A 19,479-nucleotide genomic window follows, 5' to 3' on the forward strand; every position below is an offset into this window, starting at 1 on the left:
GGGTATTGAGGAGGGCACATTCTGCATGGAGCACTGGGTGTTATGCACAAACAGCGAATCATGGAACACTACATCTAAAACTAATGATGTAATGTAGGGGATTAACAAGAATAAAAAAAATAAAAAAAAAAACAAAAAAACTATTGACAGCAAATAACAAGCTAGTTTAAGAAGAAATTACTAACACAATTACAGAACAATTTAAAAAATAAAGAAAATAAAACTAATATTTGCATAAGGTGAACTAAAACTAAAACTCTGCACATAAAAAAATTTCTAGTGTAGATGTTTCTATTTAAGAACAAAATTAAATTATTCAACATAAGAAGCCATTAATAAAGCCCTCAGGAAAGTAGCACTAAAGAAAATATGGTTTGAAAAAAGAAATTAAGTAATGAGGAAGTGGAAAATCAGAACTTTTCAAATCCAAGATCTGGTTCTTCTAAAACAAAAATAAACCACAATATGGCAAACAAAAAAACCCAAATAAAGAACCAAAACTACATTAAAATTGACAAGACCCTGTCTTCGGCTTTTGCTCATGAATCTGATTCATAAGCATCTCATGAATTTGGTTTACCGTCTGCAGTATTTAGATAACCAAAATACATTTCTCATATATATTTGGTCTTAGTCCACAGTTCCTATCTCACAGCTCCCCCAAACACTTGGAATTTCCTAAAGGAGGTGACTTTTGCAAAGTTTCTAAGGATGGGAACTGGTTGCCAGTGAAGCAACCGTGTGATTAGCGGCCTGGATCTTTCAGTCCCACTCCTGAGCTCTAGGGAAGGGAAGGGGGGCTGGAGGTTGAATCAATCACCAATGTCCAATGATTTAATCTATTATGCCCATGTAATAAAGCCTCCATAAAAACCCTTCAGAAGCAGGGTTTGGAGAGCTTCTGGGTTGGTGAACATGAGGAGATTCAGGAAGAGTGGTACGCCTGGAGAGGGCCTGGAAGCTCCTTGCTTTCTTCCCATACCTTGCCCTATGCATCTCTTCCAGCTTGCTGTTCTTCAGTTATATCCTTTTATAATAAACCAGTGATCTAGTAAGTAAAACATTTCTCTGAGTTCTGCGAGCTATTCTAGCAAGTTAATCAAAGCCAAGGAAGAAGTTTTAGAAACATCTTATTTAGAGCTGTTTGGTCAGAAGTACAGGTAACAACCTGGATTTTCAACTGGTGTCTGCAGTCCAAGGAGGAGGTTAAGGAAGCATCCAATCTACAGCTGGTTGGTCAGAAGTACTGGTAACAATCTGGGCTTATCACTGGCATCTGAAGTGATTGTGGAGTCAAAAGGTAATCTTGTAGAACTGAACCCTTCACCTGTAGCCAGCCTAAACAATAAAAATTAAAAAGAAAAATTCTGAACAAGGACATTATAGGCTACATTTTGCAGGGGAAATAAACTTCGTAAAATTAGTCCAGCCAAGTTACCAAACAAATAAAAACAACCAAGCAAACAGCAATTCCTGGGAGGATCAGTACCCAGTCACTACAATATATTATCCCAAAATGTACAGTTTCCAGAAAAAAATTATGAGATGTGAAAAGAAACAGGAAATCATGACCCATATCTAGGGGAGAAAGCAAGCAATATAAACCGCTTTTGAAGGCCCTTGACTTAGCAGACAAGGACATTAAAGCAGCATCTATAGATATATTCAAAGAACTAAAGAAAACCACACTTAAAGAAATATAGAAAAGAAGATGATAATGTCTTATCAAATAAAAAATATCAGTAAAAATATAGAAATTATTAAAAAGAACCAAATAGAAATTCAGGATTCAAAAAATACAATAATTAAAATGAAAAATACAATGTAGATTCTCAGAAGTATGTTTAAGCTGGCAAAAACAACAACAACAAAAAAACGAGTTGGCCAAATTGAAGACAGAACAATAGAGATTATGCATTGGAAGAACTCAGAGAAAAAAAGAATAAGTAAAACAAAGCAGAGCCTCAGAGGAATGTGAGACCTCATTAATGGGACCAACATATTTGTAATGTGAGTATTAGAGGACAGACATGAGCAGAAAAAATATTTGAAGACATGATGGCTAAAAACACCCCAAATTTGATGAAAAATATTAATCTATGCACCAATTCAGTAAAAAATTTCCAAGTAGGCTGAACACAAAGATATCCACACATAGTCACATCCCAGTCAAAATGTTGAAGCCAAACACAAAGAGAAAATATCAAAAGGTACAAGAGGAAAATGAGTCATCTGTACAATAGGTTCTGTACAACAGAACCCCAATAAGATTAATAGTTGAATTCTTATCAAAAACAGTAGAGACTAGGATTAGGGTGACGTACTCAAAGCGCTGAAGGTAAAACATGGTCAACCAAGAATTTTATAGCCAGCAGAGCTATCTTTCCAAAGTGAAGGAGAAATTTATTTTCCTTCATGAAAAGATATTCTCAGATAAACAAAAAGAGAGAGGATTTGTCTTTAGCAGAATGGCTTACAAGAGAGTTATGCAAGAAGCAAGTGATATCTGACAGTAATTTGAACAGTAAAAGAAAAAAAGAGTAACATAAAAGTAATTATGCAGATATACAATGGTGGTATAGTTGCATATTTTTGATTAATTTTTACTGGACTGACTTAGAAAGCGATTGCATAAAACATTAGGTACATAACTGCATTGTTTGACATTACAGAAATATATTTGACAACAACAACACAAATGGGTGGTTGTATTGCAGTAAAGAAATAACAACGCACAGTAACTTAAATCCACAGGTAGAAAAGAAGAGAATCGGAAAGGATAAATAAGAAGTTTAATATACCAAAGTCTATAAATATACATTTGCTTTCATTTCCTCTCAGTGTCCTTCAAAGGGAATATACTGTTGAGTGTGTAACATATAGACATAAATAATGGTAATAGCACAAAAATATTGAGGTGGGGATGGAGCTATATAGTAGTAAAATTTCTATATTGTACTGAACAGAAGTCAGTATAAACTGAAATAGACTGGTATAATTTAGAAAGTATATTGTAAACCACAGAGCACTCACTAAGTAAATAACTCAAAAATAAAATTTAAAAAAATTACAGAAATTAAAATGTTATACAAGAAACCTATGCACTTAGTACAAACAAGACAATAAGGAGAAAGAGAGATGAGAAAAGTCATGGGACACATAGAAAACCAAAAGCAAGATTACAGCTTTAAACCTAACCATATAAATAATGACATTAAATCTGAATAGATTGTTTAAGCAGTCCACTCAAAATGTGGATTTTGAGAGATGGGATAAGAAAAAGATCCAGCTATATCTGGTTTATGGGGGACACATTTTAGACTCAAATATACAAAGGGATAGAAAAAGTTATATTATGCAAATAACTATAAATGAGCTAGATTGTCTACATTAACATCAAAGAGACTTTAAAACAAAAAATATATTTTCTATAAGGAGGAAATACTTCTCAACTCATTTTATGAGGCCAATATTACCCTGAAGCAAAAACGACAAAAAACATCCCAAGAAAATTACAGACTAATATTTCTTATGAGTGCACATGCAAAAATACTTTTGCAATATACTAGCAAATTGAATTTAGCAACATATAAAAAGGATAGTATACCATGACCAAGTGGGTTTTATGTCAGGAGTATAGAATTATTTAATAGCTGAAAATCAAGTAATATAATATACCATATTAATAAAATAATGGATAAAATTCATATTATCATCACAATAGATGTTGAAAAAACATTTGACAACATCTAACAGTCTTTCATGATAAAATAATCAAAATAGAAGAGAACATTTTCGACCTGATAAATGATATCTGTGAAAAACCTGAAGGTCTCATCATATTGTTGGTAAAAGGTTTCTTCCAAAGATCAGAAAAAAGATAAGGGTGTGTGCTCTTGCTACTTTTATTTGATATTGTACTGGAGATTCTAGCCAGGACATTTAGGGGGAAAAAAGCAAAGCAAATCAAGCAAAGAAAAGGAAAAGGAAACAGAAAATGCATCCAGATCAGAAAGGAAGATGTAAAGCTATTTCTATTTGCATGTGAAGCAAACTAGCGTATATAAAATCCTACTAAAACCACTAAAATGCTATTAGAATTGATAAATCAATTGAGCAAGTTGTAGGATACAAGAAAAAGTACAAAAATCAATTGTATTTCTACCTACAGGCAATTACATTTTGAAAATTAAAGATAATTCCAGTTACAATAGCATTGAAAAATAAAATAATTAGATATGCGTTTAACAAAAGAAGGACAAAACTTGTACTCAGAAAAATTTGTACTCAGAAGTCTTGTGGAAAAAATTAAAGAAGACCTATATGAATGAAAAGACATTCCATGTTCATAGGTTGGAGGACTTAATATTAAGATGGCAATATTCCCCAAATTGATCTATGAATTTAGAAATGCAATCCCTATCAAAAATCCCAGGTTCTTTTTTATGCAAATTGGCAAGCTGATCCTAAAATGAGCAGGTTACAACAAAGCATCAGAAATAACTGATTTTACCTCAGTTTTTCTCCAAACTTTTTGAGAATTGATCATCTCTATGCTATAACAAATTGTTCCATATGTTGGAATATGTTTACATATTTCAAACTCATTATGTGCCATATAATTTAAGTGCTAATACTTAACCATGTTTAGGGGTGCCTGGGTGGCTGAGTCTGTTAAGTGTCTACCTTCAGCTCAGGTCATGATCTTGGGGTTTTGGGATCCAGCCTTGCTCCAGGCTCCCTACTCAGTGGGGAGTCTGCTTCTCCCTCTCCCTCTATCCCTGCCCTCACCCCTGCTCGTGTGCATGCTCTGTCTCAAAAAACAAATAAAATCTTTTAAAAAAATACTTAACCATGTATAAAAAAATAAAGAAAACTAGTTATAAAAATAGGTGTTGAAATCATAAAAGAAACATTAGAAAGGAAATTCAACATTATATTGAAAGGATACTCCACACAAGGAGGTATTTTTCAGAAATGCAGAGTTGCTTAATATTTATATCAATATTATATGACAAATTAATGTTAACATTGTAAAAGGGGAAAAAAGCAAAGCATTATTTGAATATGACATTTGACCAAAATTGCCACACTTCTGGGGACAAAAGAGGTCTTAGCAAAGCAATATAAAGGCTCTTCTTAATATGAGAAACTATACATGACAACAGACAGAAAATGTTTTTTAGGAATGTGAGACTCTAGAGTCAAAATTACTGAAATAATTAGAATTATAACAAAGATATTTTTGTCCTAATTATCCAACTTTGTCCCAGAAATGTTCATCTGTATTACAAGATTTTAAATAGAAGTAAGATACATAGGCATAACAAGATCAAATTATCATTGTTTGTAAAAAAAAAAAAAAAAAAAAAGAGGGGGGAGGCGCCTGGGTGGCTCAGTCTTTAAGCATCTGCCTTTGGCTCAGGTCATGGTCCCAGGGTGCTGGGATCGAGCCCCGCATCGGGCTCACTGCTCAGCGGGAAGCCTGCTTCTCCCTCTCCCACTCCCCCTGCTTGTGTTCCCTCTCTCACTGTCTCTCTCTTTCTGTCAAAATAAATAAATAAAATCTTAATTAAAAAAAAGCATGGGCAGGTTTTTAAAAACTCAATACAGAGGGCATATGCTAGCAATCACTGATTTTTACAGACTCAATGAGAAATAGACAGTAGGATTTTTTTTAGCTAACTTTTATTTAACCGACTCACCAGATTAACCCAATACTACTATTCCCTCCAAAAAATGAATCGCTGAATTGCACCACACTCAGAATGCTTGATGTTGGCCACAGCATCAACTCACGACTTCCACACTCACCTTTTGAACTGTTTGCTTACCAAGAGTGAGTTACATAAATGTTCAAAGATCTCTTTATGCTGTTTGAACGTATGGTTGCAATTAAACAATTTGATTAAATTTTATATAAACTGATAGAGTGTGCAAAGTAAGTGCTATTCTGCAAAAACAAAACTGATTACTTGGAAAAATGGAATGAATATGAGTCTCTACAAACAGACTGCTATTGTGTTACACACAGGGGATACAATGTGTAAAAATTTAAAATAATTCACACTCCGATTACACACATCTTTAAGTTTCCTTACCACTTTTAAGAAGCCAATACTTGAGGGGTGCCTGGGTGGCTCCGTTGGTTAAGCATCTGACTCTTGATTTTGGCTCAGGTCATGATCTCAGGGTCCTGAGATTAAGCCCCGTGTGGGACTCTGCACTGAGTGTGGAGCCTGCTTAAGATTTTCTCTCTCCCTTTCCTTCTGTCCCTCCCCCTTTCCCTCTCTTTCTCTCAAATAAATAAATAAATCTTTAAAAAAGAAGAAACCAATACTTGAAATTGTAGAACACATTATATGCAAATCCCTTCAAAGATAAGCATAGAAAAAATTTTGGTCCCACGTCAATATATTTTCAAATGCTTATGCCTTTGTCTTTGTTTTCCGTGAAAATAGTTTTAGCTATGTATGTGTCATTTTATGATTCTCACTCTTCCTGATTTTTTCCTGATCACTCTTCAGCAGTGTCCTATATAATCAATAACAGTGGTGTGTTAATGCTGCGTATATCCAGGGAACCATGACGGAACCCTAGGCGAGAGAGGATGTTTGAAGAAAAACCGAAGTCATGTTTGTCTGCCTGACAGTCTGGTGAAACGGGGATTCAAAGTCAAAAAGGGAGAATAGTTACAGAAAAAGAAGAAGGAGCAATATTTTTTGCACATCTGAATGTGTGGCATGGAAGAATGTAAGTATGCCAGATATTAAGAGCATTATAAAGGAGTGGGATTTTGAGCCCTGTTTATTTTCTCCTTCTACAATTAGCATGCATGACTTTTACACACAGAGGAAAAAACAACAACAACAATGTATTATCAAGGAATGTAATAATTCGATTAGGAACTTAAACTGTACCGACTGAATTTTAGGTAATTGTGTTTTAAAGTTAAAGCCATACAGAAATGTAAATGTCTACTAATTTCTGTATTTCTGACATGAGAACGAACGGGCCATGTGTTCCTGCCACTGCTGTTTGTGGGTACATGTGCAAAAGGCACAGAGGGGAGAGGTTAAGGAGGAGAGACGCGGGGAGGGAGAAGAAGACAGCTAATCTAGAGATCAGTGCCCAGGAAGAGGGACTTGGGGTGGCCCTCCAACACAGAGGGAGAAGAGTTACTTTTTCCATTTCTGAAGGTTGGCTCATTAATAAGAGTTAGTTCTTGGCACATACACATTCCCAGAAGATGGAATATGTCTTTCTCCTTAAATTCATGTGGGCTACCCAGAAACTCATGAATTCCTGGAATTTTTATTAAAATTTTCATACAAACAAGCAATCATTTTGAAACTCTAGTTCCTGGTAATGATCTCCATGGATGTCATCAAAACATGCACTTGCACTCAAAGACAGAAGATGAAAGAAATGGGGAAGACATTTTCTTAAAGATGGATTTTTATTAAAGTGCTTATTTTTTTCTTTATTCATTCACATTGCGTATTACAGAACCATTAGTAAATTGTTATTTTTATGAGTCTGTTTCACTCAGGAAATTTCTTAATTCATTACATTTTATTAGATCAGCAGTAATGAACCAAAAACAATATCATTTATTTTTATTACTACTGTAGGTTAAATCACAATGATTTATATAGCCAGATTGAAGCAATGACTGTGTAATTACTCTGTTATTGTCAATGATATATTTTTCTTAAATAAGACACTTTAACCACATGTAAAGTCGATAAATATAGAAACTTGGAAGTGGAAGTAGACTAGCTACCCAGCCACCATTTTGTATTTAAGATATGATGTAGATCCATTCAGGATGATGGGCATGGATAATGTAAAGAAACAGGCAAAACAGTGGTATTGATGAGGTGACAGTGATGGGTCTCTTACTGCTGGGATTCGTGGTTTAGAATGTTATTCATTGCATCATAAATTTAAGGGGCTCATTCCCTTAAGTTTAAACAGAATATGACCATTCCAGATAGACAATTGTCTGCATTTTTTGGTCTCTTTCTATGCAAAAAACTATTTTCTAAGCATTTCTGACCATTTTCCTTTAATGTCTTATAAGTCCAACAGTCATAGCATGTTAGTCAATGTTCTTTCCGGCCAACCTCCTGAAGCCTTATGTCACTTCCATTACTCCTATCTTCAACAGAAATAGAGAATCACTACTCTGATACCTGTATTGTAATCTTTAAACCACTTAAAGACCTATCAAAATTTTTTTCTCTTTCTCAGTAAGTGACCTTAATACAAATACAAGATTTCAGTAAATGAGTGTTAATAAATCAAGCCCAACAAGTTTTGGGTTTTTTAGTAATGTATTAATATTTGCAGCTATCATGGAAGAATTACCTTCAAAATATCTAGAGGAAAAACAATTGTGGGTCTACCATCCATTATCCATAACCTTGTATCCAAAAGCACCGAAAGCCAAAAAATTAACTCATTTGGCAGAAAAACTTGTTGTGTGGCTATTCATAGCCTTTATTCTACTCAGTGTGATTATTCAACTATTTTGTTGCAGTTATATTAATGTGCTTGATTACAGAGTGTTGTCCTAGAATCCATTGTGAGTGTTCCCTAATATGTAGTGAATGCACCATATTACTTTCCAAAATTGAAAAAAAAAACAAAACCTTTATTCTGAAACACATCTGGTCCAAGAGTTTTGGACAAAGGGCTGTGAATTTGGTTTGGAAAAGTGAAATGAGGTCTCCTAAGTAATTCTAAGCTATTCCCCCGGTTTCACTGATTTTTAAATATTTCCTTATATACTCTACTCTGCCTAATGGTTAATTCAAAAGTGTAATGAACAGTACAAAGTCAGGTAGTTATGCACCTTGTTACCGGTACTGAGATACTATGAGGATGGCATTGACACTCCACATGTAGAGGATACCACAGATGGTCCTGTGGTAAGCAACTTGGGTGAGAAAAGATTAGAAATATCGTGTCAAACGGTTTTGGAGATACTGAGGTCAGCCTAGAGAACCAAAAGGGAAATGAATGTTTTACACATAGAAATCCATCTGACTACACAGCTTTCTAAAACGTGAAGGAAGAATATAATCAGGTTCTTGTTGGATTATAAACTGTCATCATGATCCCAGAATACCTCATTCTGGTTTCTCAACTGCTTTTGACATGGCGCAGTCTTTTCTCACCGAGTTATTTTATGTTCTGGACTATGAAGAGTTAAGTGATTCCCAAAGTCTGATAAGTCACTGCTATTTCTCTTTCTATAGAGAAGTTTTAATGTTTTGGAAACAGCAGCTGTTCTTCAGTGTAAACTGAACTATACTATAGCCCATATCATTGCTACTAACTTAGAGCACTCTGAGTGAAAATAAATACAAGAAAGTTCTGGTTCTTCTTCTTCCTTTTCCTCTCATCCATCTCTTCTTCACTTCGGTCTTGCCTGAGCAGCCTTAGGGGCAAACAACTTCAATTTCTCTCCGACAGTGTGAGTAGGACAGCACTCTCAATGAACACACAAGGACTCAAACACAAAAGTGTGCTCATACAGCTGTGAACCATTCACCTTTTGGCAACAATGGAGGCTCTGCTTAACAAAAAAGGACACACAACCTAAGTAATTTTAAAATATTTTGTCATTTATATACACACCATGGCAGACTATAATTCGGAAGTGTGATACGTTACAAACTATCTTTATGGCTATTACTGAATGGCGGTTGCTGATAGCAACAGTGGGTTCTGCCATTTGTGTGCTCCCTTTCTCTTTCTCCTTCTATACGTGTGAGCAAGGGAGCACCTCGGTCTTTTAATTCTTCGTTTATTTATTTTTGTGTGTCTACGTCACTACTTGTCTTGAAGACCTAATGTCATCAAGGTTGGTTTACTCAAGTGAAAATGCTTCTATCTGATAAATTCAAAGACAGAAAGTCACTCATGTTTTCCGTATTTCACAAGAAACCAGTGAGGGGTGGGGAGCAAAGATGTTCTTAAAGTTAAAATAATATCTAAGTGTTATTTTGGTTGTGTAATATTATTGAAAATGTTTAATTTATGAGCAGTTCTTAATTCAGTCAAGTCCCACAAGTTAATGATCCAAGCATTACAGTTTTGTCAGCATACTCTTGAACTTGTTAGGCTAATCTGCCCGAAGTGTGGTTTCTTGTTTAATTTTTTTTTTTCTTAGTTGGTCTATAATTTACGGTCTGTCAACTCATGAATTTTTGAGGGGTGATACAATCATTATTTGTTGTATTCATTAAGTTCACTAAAAGTTTTAATTTTTTTAAGAGAATAGACTCAAAGAGAAAAACCCTCAAGAGAAGTGAAAGCATGGGCTTTGAGGTAGGCCAAATAAGGCACCATGGACCTTGGGGAATCTTTTTAAGGATGAATATAAAGCCAATCCCACTACAAAGCAGGAGTTACTAAGAGAAGAAACATCTCCCATGTGCCGACTCTGTTCTTCTCCTGCTCATACCCCTCTTTCCCTAGGCATCATCCTTAATATGTTAGGGAACAGGATCTTTGCTTAGGAGGATTAACCTTTGGAGGTATAGTTCGGCCAGTGCAGGTATTGATATTAAATCTAAATGTAACATTTTATGGTACTTTAGGGATCTCTCATTATTTTCTACTGAAAATACCCCATATTGAATTAACAAAAGCTTTCATGACTTAATTTGAATCTGTGATTGCTGGAACAGAACCTAAAGCCTAAGGGGAATTATTAACAATTTATGAGAAATCTTTAAGAGACTGAAAGGGCTAATAGATATAAAAGAAAATTTAAGTTAAGGTAGATAAGCTGATTAGTGTGAGTACCGAAGAGCAAAGTTTATAAGATTTGAATTGTATTCCTTGAAAAATTTTATGTTAATAAGTTCTCTAAGGTGGATAAATAGATAAAAATCTCAAAAAGCAAAATTTCAAGTCTCTCTCTTTTATCAATTACTTAAAATGTTGATGGGGTATCTAATAGTCTTTTCCCCCCTGTAAAAATAAGTGATTATTTCAAAATATGAAATGTAAGTGGTCAGTTTGTGTAGAATAGAGTGACAGAAAAAAAATTAAGAATTGGAAAGAAGGAAGGCAAAGGGCAAAAAGCTTTATTCAACTGAATCAGCAGAAAGTGGGACTTCTTAAAACTTAAAATCCAGAAAGAGTTTGGTCCAATTTTTCTATTTCTTCTTAAAGCCACAGTTTTCTTTTATCCTGGATGTGGAATGAGCTAATAGACAGGACCTCCCATTTACTTCAATTCCTTGCCTGCAAAATTGCTGAGGAATTACTCTTTCTCAATGAACTCTATCATGTGTGACTGAAAGAAATAAAGATACTGCCTTATTGGCTGTGGAGAAAGGAAGCAGCATTTTAGAACCAACACAGAGGTCAGCATTTGTTTGTACCTAAGCTTGGTGTCACCATTCGAGTGGCTTCCAATTGAATAGTTCTATCCCTGTTCAGTTGATAGCCCAACTCACAAAAGAAAACATCTTATTTCTGATACTCCCCATCTGAGGAGACAGAGGCTGCCATTAACCCATTAGAAAAGCCACTGGCACACCTTGGTATTAACAGAAAAATTCCAGCGTAAACATTGTTTTGTGTAGAGCTGAAAGGCTTAAGCAGTGTCAAGTTCTGGTGGCCTGTGTGTTACTGCCCCTCAGGTAGGAGGAGATTCCAAACCTTAAGTTTATATAAGCATCTCTAGATTTGTGAAATGTTCTTTTGAAAAAGTTTTGTCAAAAGCATAATTGAACATTAAACCCCGATTGTTCTTTAAAAAAAACTTATTTTGGTAAGAACACTGACCATGGGATCTACCCTCTTAACAAAATGCTAACTATACAATGCAGTAGTTTTGACTGTAGGTACAGTCTTTGTCCAGCATACCTCTAGAGCTTATTCATCTTGCTTAACTGAAACTTTATTTCTGTTACTTAGTGACTCCACATTTCCTCCTCCTCACAGTCCCTGGCAACCACCATTCCACAATGTGATTCTGTTAATTTGACTATTTAGGGACCTCATGTGAGTGGAATCACACAGTATTTGTCTTTCTGTGACTTACTTATTTCACTTAGCATAATGTCCTCAAGGTTCATCCATGTCATTGTATATCGCAGAGTTTTCTTTTTCTTCAGTACGGAATAATATTTCATTGCAGGCATATAACATATATTCTTTTTCCATTCACCTGTCAATGGACATTTAGGTTGTTTCCACATCTTGGCTATTGTGAATAATGCTGCAATGAACATGAAAGTGCTAATGTCTCTTTGAGATTCTGACTTCAATTCTTTTGGGTAAACCCCCAGATATGGGATTGCTGGATAATATGGTTGTTCTATTTTTCAGTGTGGGGCTTGAACTCACAACCCTGAGATCAAGACCTGAGCTGAGATCCAGAGTCGGACGCCTAACCAACTGAGCCACCCAGGTACCCCTGCTTTTTCTATTTCTAATTGTTCTCCATACATTACTCTTCCTTGAGATTCACAAGGCCCTGAAACATTGGGCTCAAAATGATCTCTCTAGTATCATTTATTATATTCCTCATTCTTCCACACTCTACAAATCTGAATACTCTTGTTTTTTTTTTTTTTTCTGTTACTCGAATGTATAGCATTCTATCTGGCTTCTGAATCTTCTCAGTGTTGTTCCTAAGAAAACTGTAATTTTCCCTTTCCTTAGATAATTCTCATTACAATTTTCAAGTTCTCTAAGGTGGATAAATAGATAAAATCTCAAAAAGATTTTAAATTTGATATTAATTTGACTTGTACTTCTCCAAGGGTAGCACTAACCATCCTTTATTGTAGTTGTCTTTTTGCATATTTTTAATCTTCTCACAAGATTCAAAGTACCATGACAGCAAAGACCAAGTTTATTTTGTTTGCCATCACACACTTGGCACACAGTATGTGTTCAATAAAATTTATTTAGCGGATGCATGGATGTCTGCTACCACTAGACAGTAACTAAAAGAACTGAATAGCACTTACTGAAATAAGCTGACTTTGTGAAAATAGTTTCAACTTTTAGGATTTTATACTTGATGGTGGAGACATGATTTTATACTTGATGGTGGAAGACATGATTTTTGTGTCCTTTTATTGAAAATAATCATATTAATAACAGGGATAATAACTACTACTAACTTCGTTGAGTTTCAATCATGACTAGGTACCGTATTTAGAGCTTTATTGCATTCTTCCATCCAACCCTTATAACAGCTCAACAAAATGGGTGTTATATTTCCCATGTTACAGATGGGAAAACTAAGACTCAGAAGTAACTTATGGCAAGTAACAATAGGAAAAGTCAGAATTTGAATCCAGATCTACTTTCAAAGGTTGTCCTAATGTCACTAAACTAAATAGGTTATTCAGAGAGATTCAGGGAGAAACTTACACTTCCAACGTTTGCTTAGTTTCTCCTTACTTGTAAAGTATGATACAGATAATTACATGAGAGAAAGTTAAATACGTGACTGAATAAAAAATACTCTTTCTCTCTGACACCATCTGCTTAGAACCGTACCTAACAAACAGCCTTAGATGTAGATATATATCTAACTGTTAGGAGTCTTAATTAATACTTGACCTTCTTCAATTACTCACATATTACAATATCCAATTTCCAGCTTTTCAGGATCTATCATCATTTCTACTTGATGACTATCATTACTTTGTTGCAGGGCTTTGGGATATCATCATCTTTACCATAAATATTGTTGTCGGGGCGTCATGCTAAAAATAACAACCAATACTGTGGGTAATCATTCCGTGTCCATTTTTGTGGGGTAGTGACTATGATTATCACCATTTTATATTGCCCCACTGGTATTGGTAAGGACGCAGGGCTTATCAAGTGAAGGTGCTAATAAGTGGCAGAACAGCAACATGAATCCAAGCTGTCTGACTCCAGAGGGAGCGATCTTTAGGTGTCAGTGCTTCTTGCTGAGCAAAAAGCTAAAACAGAATTCCTGCTCTGTCTGCCTTCTGCCCCCTTATGCGGGTCAAATAGAGAGGAAATCTCTATTTGTTAAATATAAACATGTGGTCTGTTATTTCAGAGCATCTCCCAAATGGGAAGATTCATGCAACATTTCTAAGGACTCCCAGAAACATCTATGCAGAACCCAAGAGGTTTCTCATCTGAAGTTGAATTCTAAATAACTTTTAACTTAATTTTAATTCCTTCAGGAAAGACGAATTAGGCTTTACCTGTTCCTTTTTACATATGTTTTACACAAATATTATTTAAATAACTGCATAATAGAATACAAACCTTATGTTTCAAATTGGTGGTATATTTCTAGTATTTAACAACAAACCCTCCCAGTGAATTAATCACAAAGTTCCTCACATCTGGATTCATTGCCATGATTTGGTGGTAGCTTTTGATCCGACTTGAGAGGGTGTAGGTAATATGTGATAAATTGCTTAGCAAATTAGAAATTAGGACCTTTGACCTGTTGAATTAGGCGAGGGCACCTGTAAATTGAAGAGAGGTAGTTTTCGACATGCAAGGCAAGAAACTAAGTACTCAGTGACAGGTATAACTTCTTCTTTACGATTATGTCTGGAAATGCAGGTTGTTTCCTTAATAGGCTTTGCTGCTTGGAGATTAGACACGCGAGGCAAAATACTGAGCTCACACTTGTTTGGCAGACTTCTTGATATTTACAAAAATATTTCTGGATGCTGCCTTCTAACCAGAGTCATCATTGTTTTAGCAATTTGCCAACTTTCTGAACGTCTTTAAGATTTGCGACTTGCCAGAAAAATGCCATGGAGAAAATGTAAAATCCTATCGGCTCACAGATATCATTTTGGTCTGATCAAGTATGAAAAAAAATCATTAAAAATATTCTGAGATAACTTCATGTGACCGCTTGACCATAATCATAAATGTTGAGGTTTTGGACTGTCTTATAGACTTCTGCTTTGAAATTACTTTTATTACTAAAAATGGAAAATAGTGTCATGTGAGAACCCGAATGGAGAAACTGTGGTTTAAAAAATATATTAACAAACGTCATCATCATTAACAAAGTGGTCAAGGGCAGCTCCAAATACAGAGTTTCATAAAATCCCACAAAAGAAATGAAGTTTCCAGATACTTTGTAGATACCGATGTTAGATGGAGAAAAGAGATGTTCTCCTATAGATCAGTGGCTAGTCAAGCAAGTTCTCAGCTAACTTGGTGCTATCTCTGGTCTCCAGTAATCATTCTTCTCAGAGAATGTCAATGACAGGACCATGCATAAACATTGTGTGGAGATCTGGAAATTAAATAGCAACATCTGGGTTACTAGTTTCTCTCTCTTTTTAAAGATTTTATTTATTTATTTGGGAGAGAGAGAGAGAGAACAAGTGGGGGAAAGGACAGAGGGAGAAGCAGACTCCCCGCTGAGCAGAGAGCCCAGTGCGGGGCTGGATCCCAGGACCCTCAGATCATGGCCTGAGCTGAAGGCAGTCACTCAACTGACTGAGCCACTCAGGCACCCCAGTTATTAGTTTCTCAAGGTAGGATGATCAGTAGTCCTTGGAGAAAGACAGCTTTCCATACCACCTTTGATTTTACAGTCTTGAATTGCTCATCTGTAAAGCACTTTTGTTGACTGAAGGAGCTGTGAGTCAGAATGAACAAAGACATATTCACATTATAGCAGATATGTGGACACACACTTCAGTCTAAGTGTCAAAGCTCAGCAGATATTTTTATAAAAGGAATCTCACTTGCCAAGAGTGACACTTGAAAACTAGCTTCACTTAGCATGTCTGAGTCTCATGAAGATTACAAGGCAGCCCAAACACTATCGGAGGCGTAAGAAGAAATAAATAAGCACCTTATCACTCAGTGATTTCACCTTAATTTTCTTCTGATTGATAGAATAAATGTTAAATAACATAGGGTGTCGGTTGGGCATATGTGCCAGGCGATAATTAATGTACATTTTATTTAGAAAGGGATTTGTTAAAATACGCCCCTATCAATCTAATTACTAATAATTGTTCTGAGATTGTTTCTGTATGTGTAATGGTGCTGGCAATTACTTGGATGTGCCTAAATTTTCCAGCTTTCTGAGTTATGTCTTTCTTTCATTTATAATACAAATTCTTCTTTTTTTTTTTTAAGATTTATTTATTTATTTGAGAGAGAGAGTGTGTGCGGCAGGGGGCAGGGCAGAGGGAGAGGAAGAGAGAGAGCATCTCAAGCCGACTCCACACTGAGGGTGGAGCCCAACGTGGAGCTTGATCTCACAACCCCTAGATCATGACGTGGGCCAAAATCAAGATTTGGACACTTAACTGACTGAGCTACCCAGGTGCCCCTATAATACAAATTCTTAAGTTCTCATCCTATGCATACAGAAAACCTACTCATTACTTCCCATTAATTCTTTCTTTTTTTTTTTTTAAGATTTTTTTATATATTTGACAGAGAGAGAGAGATAGGGAGAGCAAGAACACATGCGGGGGAGTGGGAGAGGGAGAGGCCGGCTTCCCCGCAGAGCAGGGAGCCCGATGTGGGGCTCGATCCCAGGACCCTGGGATCATGACCTGAGCCGAAGGCAGACGCATAACGACTGAGCCAGCCAGGCGCCCCCCCATTAATGATTTCTAAAAGCAGGGATTCTCTGAGTCTTAGTTTTCTAGTCACCTCTTGCTCTGATTTCTCACATCCACGTATTCTTGATGTTGCCTGGATCTCACCTCCTGCAGCTGCTTTTCTCCCCATTAGGGGCTCATCCAAAGGTATATCACAGACTCTTGTAATTCCCTAAATCAGTTAGGAAAAATGAGACTCTACAAGGGTGAGAGTTTTCCTCAATGTCGGTATATGGGAGGGGTTTACATCATAGCACAATACCAGAAATGATTGGACATTGAATTCTAGACAGCCCTGTTCTTAAAAATGCCTCAGATTTTCCTGCAGAGTTAAGGCTTTCTCTCTGTAGACAACCTTAGTCACCTACACAGCTCCTGCAACTAATTTGGTCATCTGTCCTTTTAAACAACCCTGCCAAACATATTGGTCAGTTGACAGAACAAGCAAGACTCAAGAAGAGATAAGGAAATCCTTTGTTTTACCTGCTTCCATTGCCACCCACCCCTCACCGCCAATGCTCGCTCAAGCCCTCTCTATGTCCTTATTCTTCCCTCTTCCCTGAGTAATATCTGGTAAAGATCCCGTGACTTCTGGTCCCTTTTCCATCATAAACATCTTTAAATTGCAAAAAAACAGACTTAGTTCAGAAATTAGAATGCTCTGTGCTCTTAACATTCAATACTTTGAACCTCATTTTGTTTTATTTATTTAATTTTTTTAAGATTTTATTTATTTATTTGACAGAGAGAGACACAGCGAGAGAGGGAACACAAGCAGGGGGGAGTGGGAGAGGGAGAAGCAGGCTTCCCACGGAGGAGGGAGCCTGATGCGGGGCTCCGTCCCGGGACCCTGGGATCATGACCCGAGCCGAAGGCAGACGCTTAACGACTGAGCCACCGAGGCGCCCCTTGAAACTCATTTGAAATTAAAGCTTCTCCCTCTGGCCCAGTTGGGGGTCTACTGAGGGCAGAACCCCTGAAGCATCATCTCTATTTGGCTTCACACCTCACTGCCCTCCTCTTTCTCCTCCACAGTGAAGAGCTTTGGTCCCTTCAGTGTTGCAAGTGGAGAGAGAGAGGAGAGGTAAAGGGCAGGGAAATTGGCCTTGACTGGAACCCAGATAATTTGGTATTAGTTTCATCTAGGACAGCACATGTTTTAAATTTGAGCCATTTATTTTCTCTTGAGTTGTATTCACGAGTTCTTTGGAGGATCCTTTAGTTGTGGAGACTTCTAACCTGTATCCTCCTTTTAATTCAGGCGAAGAATTCATCTGGCTTAGTATTTCCCTACAGGTCCCTAATTGCCTGTGGTCCATTCTCCATGGACTCTCTCTCATAAAGTGCCACACTTGGGAAAAGTGCATTTAAGTTGATCTTAAGATATCTGTCACCCCTGGTGCTCACTTGCAGCACTGGGAAACACCCAACCACCCATGTATTTCAGAGGTTCCTTACAGAACTGTGTCTCCTTGCTACCATCAGGAGCCAGCCAGCCACAATCACTCACCTTTAGGAAAGTTTTTCAGAGGCAGGTTCTGAAACATTAGTTAAGCTACTTAAAGAGTGATCTTGAGACCTTTCTCACATAGCTTAGGGTAAAGGGGAAGTCCCTTCTTATTCATCATGATAAGAGAAGTTGAAGGAATGCATGGCAACTATCTTCAAAGAACCCCCACCTTCAATTTCCAGTCTCATTCTTCCAACTGGTCCAACATTATTTGAAGATTGGAGATAGGGGTTCAGCAAAGCATGGCAGTGTTTGCTCACAACCACCTCCTTTGGAGGCCCTGCCTAGGAATGTAGATGCTCATTTTCAAATGTAAGTTTGGGGGCCACCTGTTCTTGGGCCTCAGCCAAAAGTAAGACCAATATTGTTCATTTACATCTTATTACATGAAAAACAAAACCTCATTTACTCCCTAAGAAGATGCTATAGTCATACTTTGAAATAAAAAAAAAAAACACCTCTCAGCTGTAATAAATGGTGGTTCTTCTAAAGACATTGTTATTATGCTATGTACTGCCCTTGGATTAAGGGTGTAAGTAAAATCAGCTAAAGTTTCCTGTTATCTCCAGAGGCCTCTGGTGTACATAGAGAATAAAATATGCTTAAGTATATAAATATTTTCTGAACTCCTTTGGTTTTACTGTTCAATAAAAAAGGAAGTAAGTGTTGACCCCCCTCCCCTGTAAAACCCTCAATTTGTTTCCCAGAGTCCATAGTCTCTTGTGGTTCATCTCCCCCTCTAACGTACCCCCCTTCATTTTTCCCTTCCTTCTCCTAACATCCTCCATGCTTTTCCTTATGTTCCACAAATAAGTGAAACCATATGATAATTGACTTTCTCTGCTTGACTCATTTCACTTAGCATAATCTCCTCCAGTTCCATCCATGTTGATACAAAAGTTGGGTATTCATCCTTTCTGATGGCTGAATAGTATTCCATTGTATATATGGACTACATCTTTATCCATTCGTCTGTTGAAGGGCATCTCAGCTCTTTCCACAGTTCGGTGACTAACATAACATAATAAAAATAATTAATTAATTAATTAATTAATTAAAAATTTTAAAAAGGAAGTGTTAGAGTTGGCGTGGGGAGAAAGGCAGAATGTGGTGGAGTTGGAGGTTTTTTTCTCCCCCATTCTTTGGGAGAACAGTTATTTCAGACATAAAGATGGCTATCAGAAATAAAAATTCAGGGGCGCCTGGGTGGCTTAGCCGTTAAGCGTCTGCCTTCAGCTCAGGTCATGATCCCAGCGTCCTGGGATCGAGCCCCACATCGGGTTCCTTGCTCCACGGGGAACCTGCTTCTCCCTCTCCCACTCCCCCTGCTTGTGTCCCCTCTCTTGCCGT

The 19,479-nt window shown here is 36.8% G+C and overlaps 1 long non-coding RNA gene across 1 annotated transcript in view; it reads left to right on the forward strand.

Annotated features, from left to right (window-relative positions):
- The window catches only part of LOC115936926 (uncharacterized), a 138,746-nt gene that overhangs the window by 86,015 nt on the left and 33,252 nt on the right, over positions 1-19,479 (forward strand). Inside the window, exons 2-3 of the long non-coding RNA XR_014144003.1 lie at positions 6,580-6,753; positions 12,358-12,439. This is a non-coding gene — a long non-coding RNA (uncharacterized LOC115936926). The remainder of the gene's footprint in view (positions 1-6,579; positions 6,754-12,357; positions 12,440-19,479) is intronic.

Source organism: Leptonychotes weddellii, chromosome 3, assembly GCF_054177405.1.
Source record: "Leptonychotes weddellii isolate Sample4059 chromosome 3, ASM5417740v2, whole genome shotgun sequence".
Lineage (NCBI taxonomy): Eukaryota > Metazoa > Chordata > Mammalia > Carnivora > Phocidae > Leptonychotes > Leptonychotes weddellii.